Below are 10,041 nucleotides of genomic sequence, written 5' to 3' on the forward strand. Positions count from 1 at the left end.
CTTATACGGTCAGCAAAAAACCCTACAAAATATCCACGCTGAATATCCAAGAACCCCCGCACCGACTAACGGTGTGGGGGGAGGATAACAGCCCCCCTTGAGCTTCCAGCAAAATCAGGAATCACATTTTAAACAAAGCTGGAACAATATAAGGGAAATTCAAATGCACAAAAATAAGAAAGCAGGACTTAGCTTATCTTGCAAAAACAGGAGACCAGGAGACAGGAGAAAACAGACAAGATCTGATAACAACGAATCCAGGCACAATACAGAGTATCCAGGAAGTTTATATAGGCACACCCAGACCAAATGAAGCAGGTGAGTGCCAACCAGGGGAAAGACACTCAAAGTGCCATACCGCTAATGACCACAAGAGGGAGCCAAGAACTATAGTTCACAACAGGCGACGCCGACACGTCCAGGCCGACTACGCCCCGCGCGACCTCCGCGTCGCTGGGGCTTGCGCCGGAGGCGCGGCGGACCCCGACGGCCAGCCCCCCTCTCCCACTCCTCGCGCCTGTCCGCTGGTGGGTTGAGGACCCCCCGCGGTGGAGGCAGGTCTAAGCCAGACAGCGGCGCCGCGCAGGCCCCCCACGCCCTGGCCCCTCTCCCCAGCAGCGACTGTGCGTCGCCCGGGAGCGGTGGGTCACGAGGCAGGGCGGCCGTGGCGTCCTCCGGAGGCCAGTCACCTCGCCCTCTCCGTGCAAGGTGGGTATTTTCCAGACGCCCTCCGCATCGGTGGCTTCGCGCGCCGTACAGCGTGCACGATCTCCCGGCGGCACTGCACGCGCCGTTCAGGCTCCCCATTCCCGTGGGTTACGCCCCAGGACGCCGCCTGCCGGCACGGACGACGATGAGGATTTCCCTTCCTCCGGGCGCCCTTCCCGCTGCGGGGCTTCCTCCGGCCTCTCTCCCCCTCCGGGTCCGCTCCCTCGCCTCAACGCGGTCCAGTCGTGTTGGGGAGCTACCTGGTTGATCCTGCCAGTAGCATATGCTTGTCTCAAAGATTAAGCCATGCACGTGTAAGTACACACGGACGGTACAGTGAAACTGCGAATGGCTCATTAAATCAGTTATGGTTCCTTTGATCGCTCCAAACCGTTGACTCGGACAACTGTGGTAATTCTAGAGCTAATACGTGCAAACGAGCGCTGACCGCCAGGGATGCGTGCATTTATCAGACCAAAACCAATCCGGGGTCCCGGGTGCGGCGTCGGGACGGTCCTCCGTGGCCTCCCCCCTGCCGCGCTCTCCCCGTAAGCGTTGCGACTCTGGATAACCTCGGGCCGATCGCACGTCCCCGTGATGGCGACGATCCATTCGGGTGTCTGCCCTATCAACTTTCGTTAGTACTTTCTGTGCCTACCATGGTGACCACGGGTAACGGAGAATCAGGGTTCGATTCCGGAGAGGGAGCCTGAGAAACAGCTACCACATCCAAGGAAGGCAGCAGGCACGCAAATTACCCACTCCCGACCCGGTGAGGTAGTGACGAAAAATAACAATACAGGACTCTTTTGAGGCTCTGTAATTGGAATGAGTACACTTTAAATCCTTTAACGAGGATCTATTGGAGGGCAAGTCTGGTGCCAGCAGCCACGGTAATTCCAGCTCCAGTAGCGTACACTAAAGCTGCTGCAGTTAAAAAGCTCGTAGTTGGATCTTGGGATCGAGCTGGCGGTCCGCCGCAAGGCGTGCTACCGCCAGTCCCAGCCCCTTTGCCTTGGGGCGCCTCCCCGATGCTCTTGACTGAGTGTCCCGGGGGCCCGAAGCATTTACTTTGAAAAAATTAGAGTGTTCAAAGCAGGCAGCCACGCCTGAATACTCCAGCTAGGAATAATGGAATAGGACTCCGGTTCTATTTTGTTGGTTGTCGGAACTGGGGCCATGATTAAGAGGGACGGCCGGGGGCATCCGTATTGCGCCGCTAGAGGTGAAATTCTTGGACCGGCGCAAGACGAACCAAAGCGAAAGCATTTGTAGTTCCGACCATAAATGATGCCAACTGGCGATCCGGCGGCGTTATTCCCATGACCCGCCGAGCAGCGTCCGGGAAACCAAAGTCTTTGGGTTCCGGGGGGAGTATGGTTGCAAAGCTGAAACTTAAAGGAATTGACGGAAGGGCACCACCAGGAGTGGAGCCTGCGGCTTAATTTAACTCAACACGGGAAACCTCACCCGGCCCGGAGACGGAAAGGATTGACAGATTGAAAGCTCTTTCTCGATTCTGTGGGTGGTGGTGCATGGCCGTTTGTTGTGAATTTGGATTCTGGGCTCCCCCGGTGGCCGCTTGTGGAATTGGACTTGTCGTCCTCTTTCCTGTTTCACCTGGTTCCATCAGTAGTGGGTGTCGCTATTTAAGCTCATTTCTCTGGTGGTTTCTTGCCGGTCAACAATGTTATCTGATGCCTCTCAGTGCTTGTTCCTGCTTCTAGACTACTACTAGATAAGTTGGACTTTTGTCCATGTTTTGTTTTGCCTATTTGTTCCAGTTCACAGCGGAAGTTTTGTTACTGTGTCTGGAAAGCTCTCGTTGATCAGGGATTGCTACTCTGGCGTTATGAGTTAATGCCAGAGTTTAAGGTAATCTCTGGATGGTGATTTGTTAGTGTTTTTCTGCTGACCATGAAAGTATACTATCTGTCTTCTGCTATCTAGTAAGCGGACCTCAAATTTGCTAAGACTATTTTCCTGCTGCGTTTGTTGTTTCATCTGAACTCACCGTCATTATATGTGGGGGGCTACTGTCTTCTTTGGAATATTTCTCTAGAGGTGAGCCAGGTCTTATATTTCCCTCTGCTAGCTATTTAGGTCTTAGGCCAGAGCTGGGCATCTAGCTATAAATAGGAAATGCTACCTGGCTATTTCTAGTTGCGCGGCAGGCTTAGTTCATGGTCAGTATAGTTCCATCTTCCGAGAGCTTGTCCCTCTATAGGCTTGCTATGATCTCTGCCTGCAGAGATCATGACAGTTTGACCGGCCAATAAAGTGTTAAAGACCCAGGTTGAGAAAGGAGAGTTATAAGAAGTCTGCTGGAATTTTTTTTTTTTTTTTTTCCTCCAGTCTGCCTTGCTGCAGTCTTTTTTCTCTCTCTCCTCCTAATCTCTGTATGGCTCTGTGTGCACCTGACAATAATGGATCTCCAGAGTGTAACTGCGGGTTTGAATAATCTCATCACGAAAGTACAAAATTTACAAGATTTTGTGGTACATGCTCCGGTATCTGAGCCGAGAATTCCTTTGCCGGAGTTCTTCACAGGGAATAGAGCTAGCTTCCAGAATTTCCGAAATAATTGTAAGCTTTATTTGTCCCTGAAGTCTCGTTCAGCTGGAGACCCTGCTCAGCAGGTTAGGATTGTGATTTCCTTGCTCAGGGGTGACCCTCAAGATTGGGCCTTCTCATTGCCAGCAGGGGATCCTGCGTTACGCGATGTGGATGCGTTTTTTCTGGCCTTGGGCTTGCTTTATGAGGAACCTCATTTGGAACTTCAGGCAGAAAAAACTTTGATGGCACTATCTCAGGGGCAAGACGAAGCTGAAGTTTTCTGCCAAAAATTCCGTAAATGGTCTGTGCTTACTCAGTGGAATGAGTGCGCCTTGGCGGCAACTTTCAGAGAAGGTCTCTCTGATGCCGTTAAGGATGTTATGGTGGGGTTCCCTGTGCCTGCAGGTCTGAATGAGTCCATGACAATGGCTATTCAGATTGATAGGCGTCTGCGGGAGCGCAAACCGGTGCACCATCTGGCGGTGTCTATGGAAAAGACGCCAGAAAGTATGCAGTGTGATAGAATTCTGTCCAGGAGCGAGCGACAGAATTTTAGACGGAAGAATGGATTGTGTTTCTATTGTGGGGATTCTACTCATGTTATATCAGCATGCTCTAGGCGTACAAAGAAGCTTGATAAGTCTGTTTCCATTGGCACCATTCAGTCTAGGTTTATTTTGTCTGTAACCCTGATTTGCTCTTTGTCATCCATTGCCACGGACGCCTATGTTGACTCTGGCGCCGCTCTGAGTCTTATGGATTGGTCCTTTGCCAATCGTTGTGGTTTTGATTTAGAGCCTTTGGAGACTCTTATTCCTCTGAAGGGGATTGACTCCACCCCATTGGCTAATAATAAACCACAATACTGGACACAAGTAACCATGCGTATCAATCCGGATCACCAGGAGATTATTCGTTTCCTGGTGCTGTATAATTTACATGACGATTTGGTACTGGGATTGCCATGGTTGCAGTCTCACAACCCAGTCTTGGACTGGAGAGCAATGTCTGTGTTGAGCTGGGGATGTAGGGGTATTCATGGGGACTTACCTTTGGTTTCTATTTCGTCGTCCATTCCCTCTGAAGTCCCTGAGTTTCTCTCTGATTATCAAGATGTCTTTGACGAACCCAAGCTTGGGTCGTTACCTCCGCACCGTGAGTGCGATTGTGCCATAGATTTGATACCGGGTTGTAAATATCCCAAGGGTCGTTTGTTTAATCTGTCTGTGCCGGAACATGCTGCTATGCGGGAATATATAAAGGAGTCTTTGGAAAAGGGACATATTCGTCCATCTTCTTCTCCCTTGGGAGCTGGGTTTTTCTTTGTCTCAAAAAAAGACGGCTCTTTGAGACCATGTATTGATTATCGGCTTCTGAATAAGATCACTGTTAAGTATCAATACCCATTGCCATTGCTTACTGATTTGTTTGCTCGTATAGAGGGTGCTAAGTGGTTCTCTAAAATTGATCTTCGTGGGGCGTATAATTTGGTGCGGATCAGGCAGGGGGATGAGTGGAAGACCGCATTTAATACGCCCGAGGGCCACTTTGAGTATTTGGTCATGCCTTTTGGTCTTTCTAATGCCCCTTCAGTTTTCCAGTCTTTTATGCATGATATTTTCCGCGATTTTCTGGATAAATTTATGATAATATATCTGGATGATATTCTGATTTTTTCTGATGACTGGGACTCTCATGTCCAGCAGGTCAGGAGAGTTTTTCAGGTTCTGCGGTCTAATTCTTTATGTGTGAAGGGGTCTAAGTGCGTTTTTGGGGTCCAGAAAATTTCCTTTTTGGGGTATATTTTTTCTCCCTCTTCCATTGAGATGGATCCCGTCAAGGTGCAAGCTATTTGTGACTGGACTCAGCCCTCCTCTCTTAAGGGTCTTCAGAGATTTTTGGGCTTTGCCAACTTTTACCGCCGATTTATTGCTGGTTTTTCGGATGTCGTTAAACCACTGACTGATTTGACCAGACAAGGCGCTGATGTTGCTAATTGGTCCCCTCATGCTGTAGAGGCCTTTCAGGAGCTTAAGCGCCGTTTTGCCTCTGCCCCTGTGTTGCGTCAGCCTGATGTGAATCTGCCTTTTCAGGTTGAGGTTGACGCTTCGGAGATCGGAGCTGGGGCAGTGTTGTCGCAGAAAGGTTCCGACTGCTCCGTCATTAGGCCTTGTGCCTTCTTTTCTCGCAAATTTTCGCCCGCAGAGCGGAATTATGATGTTGGGAATCGGGAGCTTTTGGCCATGAAGTGGGCGTTTGAGGAGTGGCGCCATTGGCTTGAGGGGGCTAGGCATCAGGTGGTGGTATTGACTGACCACAAAAATTTGATTTATCTTGAGACTGCCAGACGCCTGAATCCTAGACAGGCGCGCTGGTCTTTATTTTTTTCTCGCTTTAATTTTGTGGTGTCATACCTACCGGGTTCTAAGAATGTTAAGGCAGATGCCCTTTCTAGGAGTTTTGACCCGGACTCTCCTGGTAATTCTGAACCCACAGGTATCCTTAGGGAGGGAGTAATTTTGTCGGCCGTTTCTCCTGATCTGCGGCGGTCCTTGCAAGAGTTTCAGGCGGATAGACCGGATCGTTGTCCGCCTGATAGACTGTTTGTTCCGGATGATTGGACCAGCAGAGTCATCTCTGAGGTACATTCTTCTGCATTGGCAGGTCATCCCGGAATTTTTGGTACCAGGGATTTGGTGGCAAGATCCTTCTGGTGGCCTTCCCTGTCACGAGATGTGCGAGTCTTTGTGCAGTCATGTGACGTTTGTGCTCGGGCCAAGTCTTGTAGTTCTCGGGCTAGCGGACTGCTGTTGCCCTTGCCTATTCCTAAGAGGCCTTGGACACACATCTCGATGGATTTTATTTCAGATCTGCCTGTTTCCCAGAAGATGTCTGTCATCTGGGTGGTCTGTGACCGTTTCTCTAAAATGGTCCATTTGGTTCCTTTGCCCAAGTTGCCTTCTTCTTCTGAGTTGGTTCCTCTGTTTTTTCAGAATGTTGTCCGATTGCACGGTATTCCTGAGAATATTGTTTCTGACAGAGGTACCCAATTTGTGTCTAGATTTTGGCGGGCATTCTGTGCTAGGATGGGCATAGATTTGTCTTTTTCATCTGCTTTTCACCCTCAGACTAATGGCCAGACCGAGCGGACTAATCAGACCCTGGAGACATATCTGAGGTGTTTTGTCTCTGCTGACCAGGATGATTGGGTTGCTTTTTTGCCATTGGCAGAGTTCGCCCTCAATAATCGGGCCAGCTCTTCCACCTTGGTGTCCCCGTTTTTCTGTAATTCGGGGTTTCACCCTCGATTTTCCTCCGGTCAGGTGGAATCCTCGGATTGTCCTGGAGTGGATGCGGTGGTGGAGAGATTGCATCACATCTGGGGGCAGGTTATGGACAATTTGAAGTTGTCCCAGGAGAAGACTCAGCGTTTTGCCAACCGTCATCGTCGTGTTGGTTCTCGGCTTTGTGTTGGAGATTTGGTGTGGTTGTCTTCTCGTTTTGTCCCTATGAGGGTCTCTTCTCCTAAGTTTAAACCTCGGTTCATCGGCCCTTATAGAATATTGGAGATTCTTAATCCTGTTTCTTTCCGTTTGGACCTCCCTGCGTCCTTTTCCATTCATAACGTTTTTCATCGGTCGTTATTGCGCAGGTATGAGGTACCTGTGGTACCTTCAGTTGAGCCTCCTGCTCCGGTGTTGGTTGAGGGTGAGTTGGAGTACGTTGTGGAGAAAATTTTGGACTCTCGTGTTTCCAGACGGAGACTCCAGTATCTGGTCAACTGGAAGGGTTACGGCCAGGAGGATAATTCTTGGGTCAATGCATCTGATGTTCATGCTTCTGATCTTGTTCGTGCCTTCCATAGGGCTCATCCTGGTCGCCCTGGTGGATCTGGTGAGGGTTCGGTGCCCCCTCCTTGAGGGGGGGGTACTGTTGTGAATTTGGATTCTGGGCTCCCCCGGTGGCCGCTTGTGGAATTGGACTTGTCGTCCTCTTTCCTGTTTCACCTGGTTCCATCAGTAGTGGGTGTCGCTATTTAAGCTCATTTCTCTGGTGGTTTCTTGCCGGTCAACAATGTTATCTGATGCCTCTCAGTGCTTGTTCCTGCTTCTAGACTACTACTAGATAAGTTGGACTTTTGTCCATGTTTTGTTTTGCCTATTTGTTCCAGTTCACAGCGGAAGTTTTGTTACTGTGTCTGGAAAGCTCTCGTTGATCAGGGATTGCTACTCTGGCGTTATGAGTTAATGCCAGAGTTTAAGGTAATCTCTGGATGGTGATTTGTTAGTGTTTTTCTGCTGACCATGAAAGTATACTATCTGTCTTCTGCTATCTAGTAAGCGGACCTCAAATTTGCTAAGACTATTTTCCTGCTGCGTTTGTTGTTTCATCTGAACTCACCGTCATTATATGTGGGGGGCTACTGTCTTCTTTGGAATATTTCTCTAGAGGTGAGCCAGGTCTTATATTTCCCTCTGCTAGCTATTTAGGTCTTAGGCCAGAGCTGGGCATCTAGCTATAAATAGGAAATGCTACCTGGCTATTTCTAGTTGCGCGGCAGGCTTAGTTCATGGTCAGTATAGTTCCATCTTCCGAGAGCTTGTCCCTCTATAGGCTTGCTATGATCTCTGCCTGCAGAGATCATGACAGCCGTTCTTAGTTGGTGGAGCGATTTGTCTGGTTAATTCTGATAACGAACGAGACTCCGGCATGCTAACTAGCTAGGCGACCCCCCGCGGTCCGCGTCCAGCTTCTTAGAGGGACAAGTGGCGCTCAGCCACGCGAGATCGAGCAATAACAGGTCTGTGATGCCCTTAGATGTCCGGGGCTGCATGCGCGCTACACTGAACGGACCAGCGTGTGTCTACCCTTCGCCGACAGGTGCGGGTAACCCGCTGAACCCCGTTCGTGATGGGGATCGGGGATTGCAATTCTTCCCCGTGAACGAGGAATTCCCAGTAAGTGCGGGTCATAAGCTCACGTTGATTAAGTCCCTGCCCTTTGTACACACCGCCCGTCGCTACTACCGATTGGATGGTTTAGTGAGGTCCTTGGATCGGCCCTGCCGGGGTCCGCCAAGATCCTGGCGGAGAGCCGAGAAGACGATCGAACTTGACTATCTAGAGGAAGTAAAAGTCGTAACAAGGTTTCCGTAGGTGAACCTGCGGAAGGATCATTAACGGGCGAGAGAGAAAACCCCATGAGGCGCGGAGCCAGAAGCCGAGCCCAGCCGCCCGCCACCCCCCGCGTAAGGCCGAAGGGGCGGCGGTGGCGGTGGTGGGTCTCCTTCCGCTCCGCCGGCGCACTCCGCAGGGCAGGGGCGGCGAGGGCACGCGAGGACAGCTGCCGGGCGGGCGACGTCGGGAGGGCGCGGGGTGCCCCTCTCGCTCCGTCGCCCGAGAAAGACGCCCGGCCTCGCACCGACGATTTTTGCCCTGCCGCCGCCCGCCGAGGAAAAACAGAAGCCCCCCGTATGCGAAAGGCCGTCCCGGGTAGCATTCTCCCGTGCGCCCGCGCACCCCCCTCCCCGGGGTACGCGGGTCCGGGCGGTAGGTCGAGAAGCCTCGAGCCCTCCTTTCGTTCTCCTCCCCGCCGGAGGGAGGGACGGGGGAGGCCGAGCGCCCGGGGCAACAGGGCCAAGATGGAAAACCCCTTTCGAAGCACCCCAGTCTTTTGCGGCCGGCCGACACGAGAGTGAGAAAGGGGGCGCCTCCGAGCGTCCCAGACCCAGAAAGCGCGACTCTTAACGGTGGATCACTCGGATCGCGCGGCGATGAAGAACGCAGCTAGCTGCGAGAATTAGTGTGAATTGCAGGACACATTGATCATCGACACTTCGAACGCACCTTGCGGCCCCGGGTTGCTCCCGGGGCTACGCCTGTCTGAGGGTCGCCCCTCCGTCGATCGCCTCCGTGGCGCGGCTGGGGTCCCGTCGCAAGGGTGACATCGAGGGAGGCCCGAGGCTCCGCGCCCCGACACCCTCCCCTCCTTTCTCCCTTACGTCCCCCCAAGGCCAGACCCACCCGCCCTGGGCCCACCCGACGGGGTTTACCCTCCGTCACTCCCCCCGGGAGCGTGCCGCGAGGCTGTCTGTGGATGCACAGGGCTGCCTCCGGCGACGAGAGGGCGAAGCCCGACCGAAGGTGGGCGCCGGACCTCCCCCCTCCTCCGGGCGGCGTGGACGGGCAGCGCGCGGCACCTGGCGGCTCGGTCCCGGACTCGACTAAAGACTCGACTAAAGACAATAGTTATACCCATATTCCTATCAGAAGTAGATGAAATATCTTCCTGGGCATGTGTATTTGTGATATTTCACCCATAATCCCCATACAGAACAATAGTTATACCCATATTCCTATCAGAAGTAGATGAAGTATGTTCCTGGGCATGTGTGTTATGACCCCAATGGCGAGGGTCTCAGAGGAACGTGGAAGTCTGCAGCATACAAAAATCCAGCTCATAGGGCAGTGGTAACTGGGTTGACCATATATCTACTCCTAACGCCAACACTAGCAGTAGCCGGGGATCATTCCTACGTTGATTCTAGATGACACGCGCCAGCCGGAGAATCTAGCTACCCCTAGTAGAGGAAAAACAAAGACCTTTCTTGCCTCCAGAGAAGGGGACCCCAAAGCTGGATAGAAGCCCCCCACAAATAATAACGGTGAGGTAAGAGGAAATGACAAACACAGAAATGAACCAGGTTTAGCACAGAGAGGCCCGCTTACTGATAGCAGAATAAAGAAAGGTAACTTATATGGTCAACAAAAACCCTAT

At 51.8% G+C, this 10,041-nt stretch overlaps 1 non-coding gene across 1 annotated transcript; it reads left to right on the forward strand.

Annotated features, from left to right (window-relative positions):
* Window positions 1–9,002: 9,002 nt before the first annotated feature.
* LOC143771255 (5.8S ribosomal RNA) lies at window positions 9,003–9,156 on the forward strand. The gene has a single exon (XR_013215054.1). It is a non-coding gene; the product is annotated as a 5.8S ribosomal RNA (ribosomal RNA).
* The last annotated feature ends 885 nt before the right edge of the window (window positions 9,157–10,041 follow it).

This window comes from Ranitomeya variabilis, chromosome 4, assembly GCF_051348905.1.
Source record: "Ranitomeya variabilis isolate aRanVar5 chromosome 4, aRanVar5.hap1, whole genome shotgun sequence".
Lineage (NCBI taxonomy): Eukaryota > Metazoa > Chordata > Amphibia > Anura > Dendrobatidae > Ranitomeya > Ranitomeya variabilis.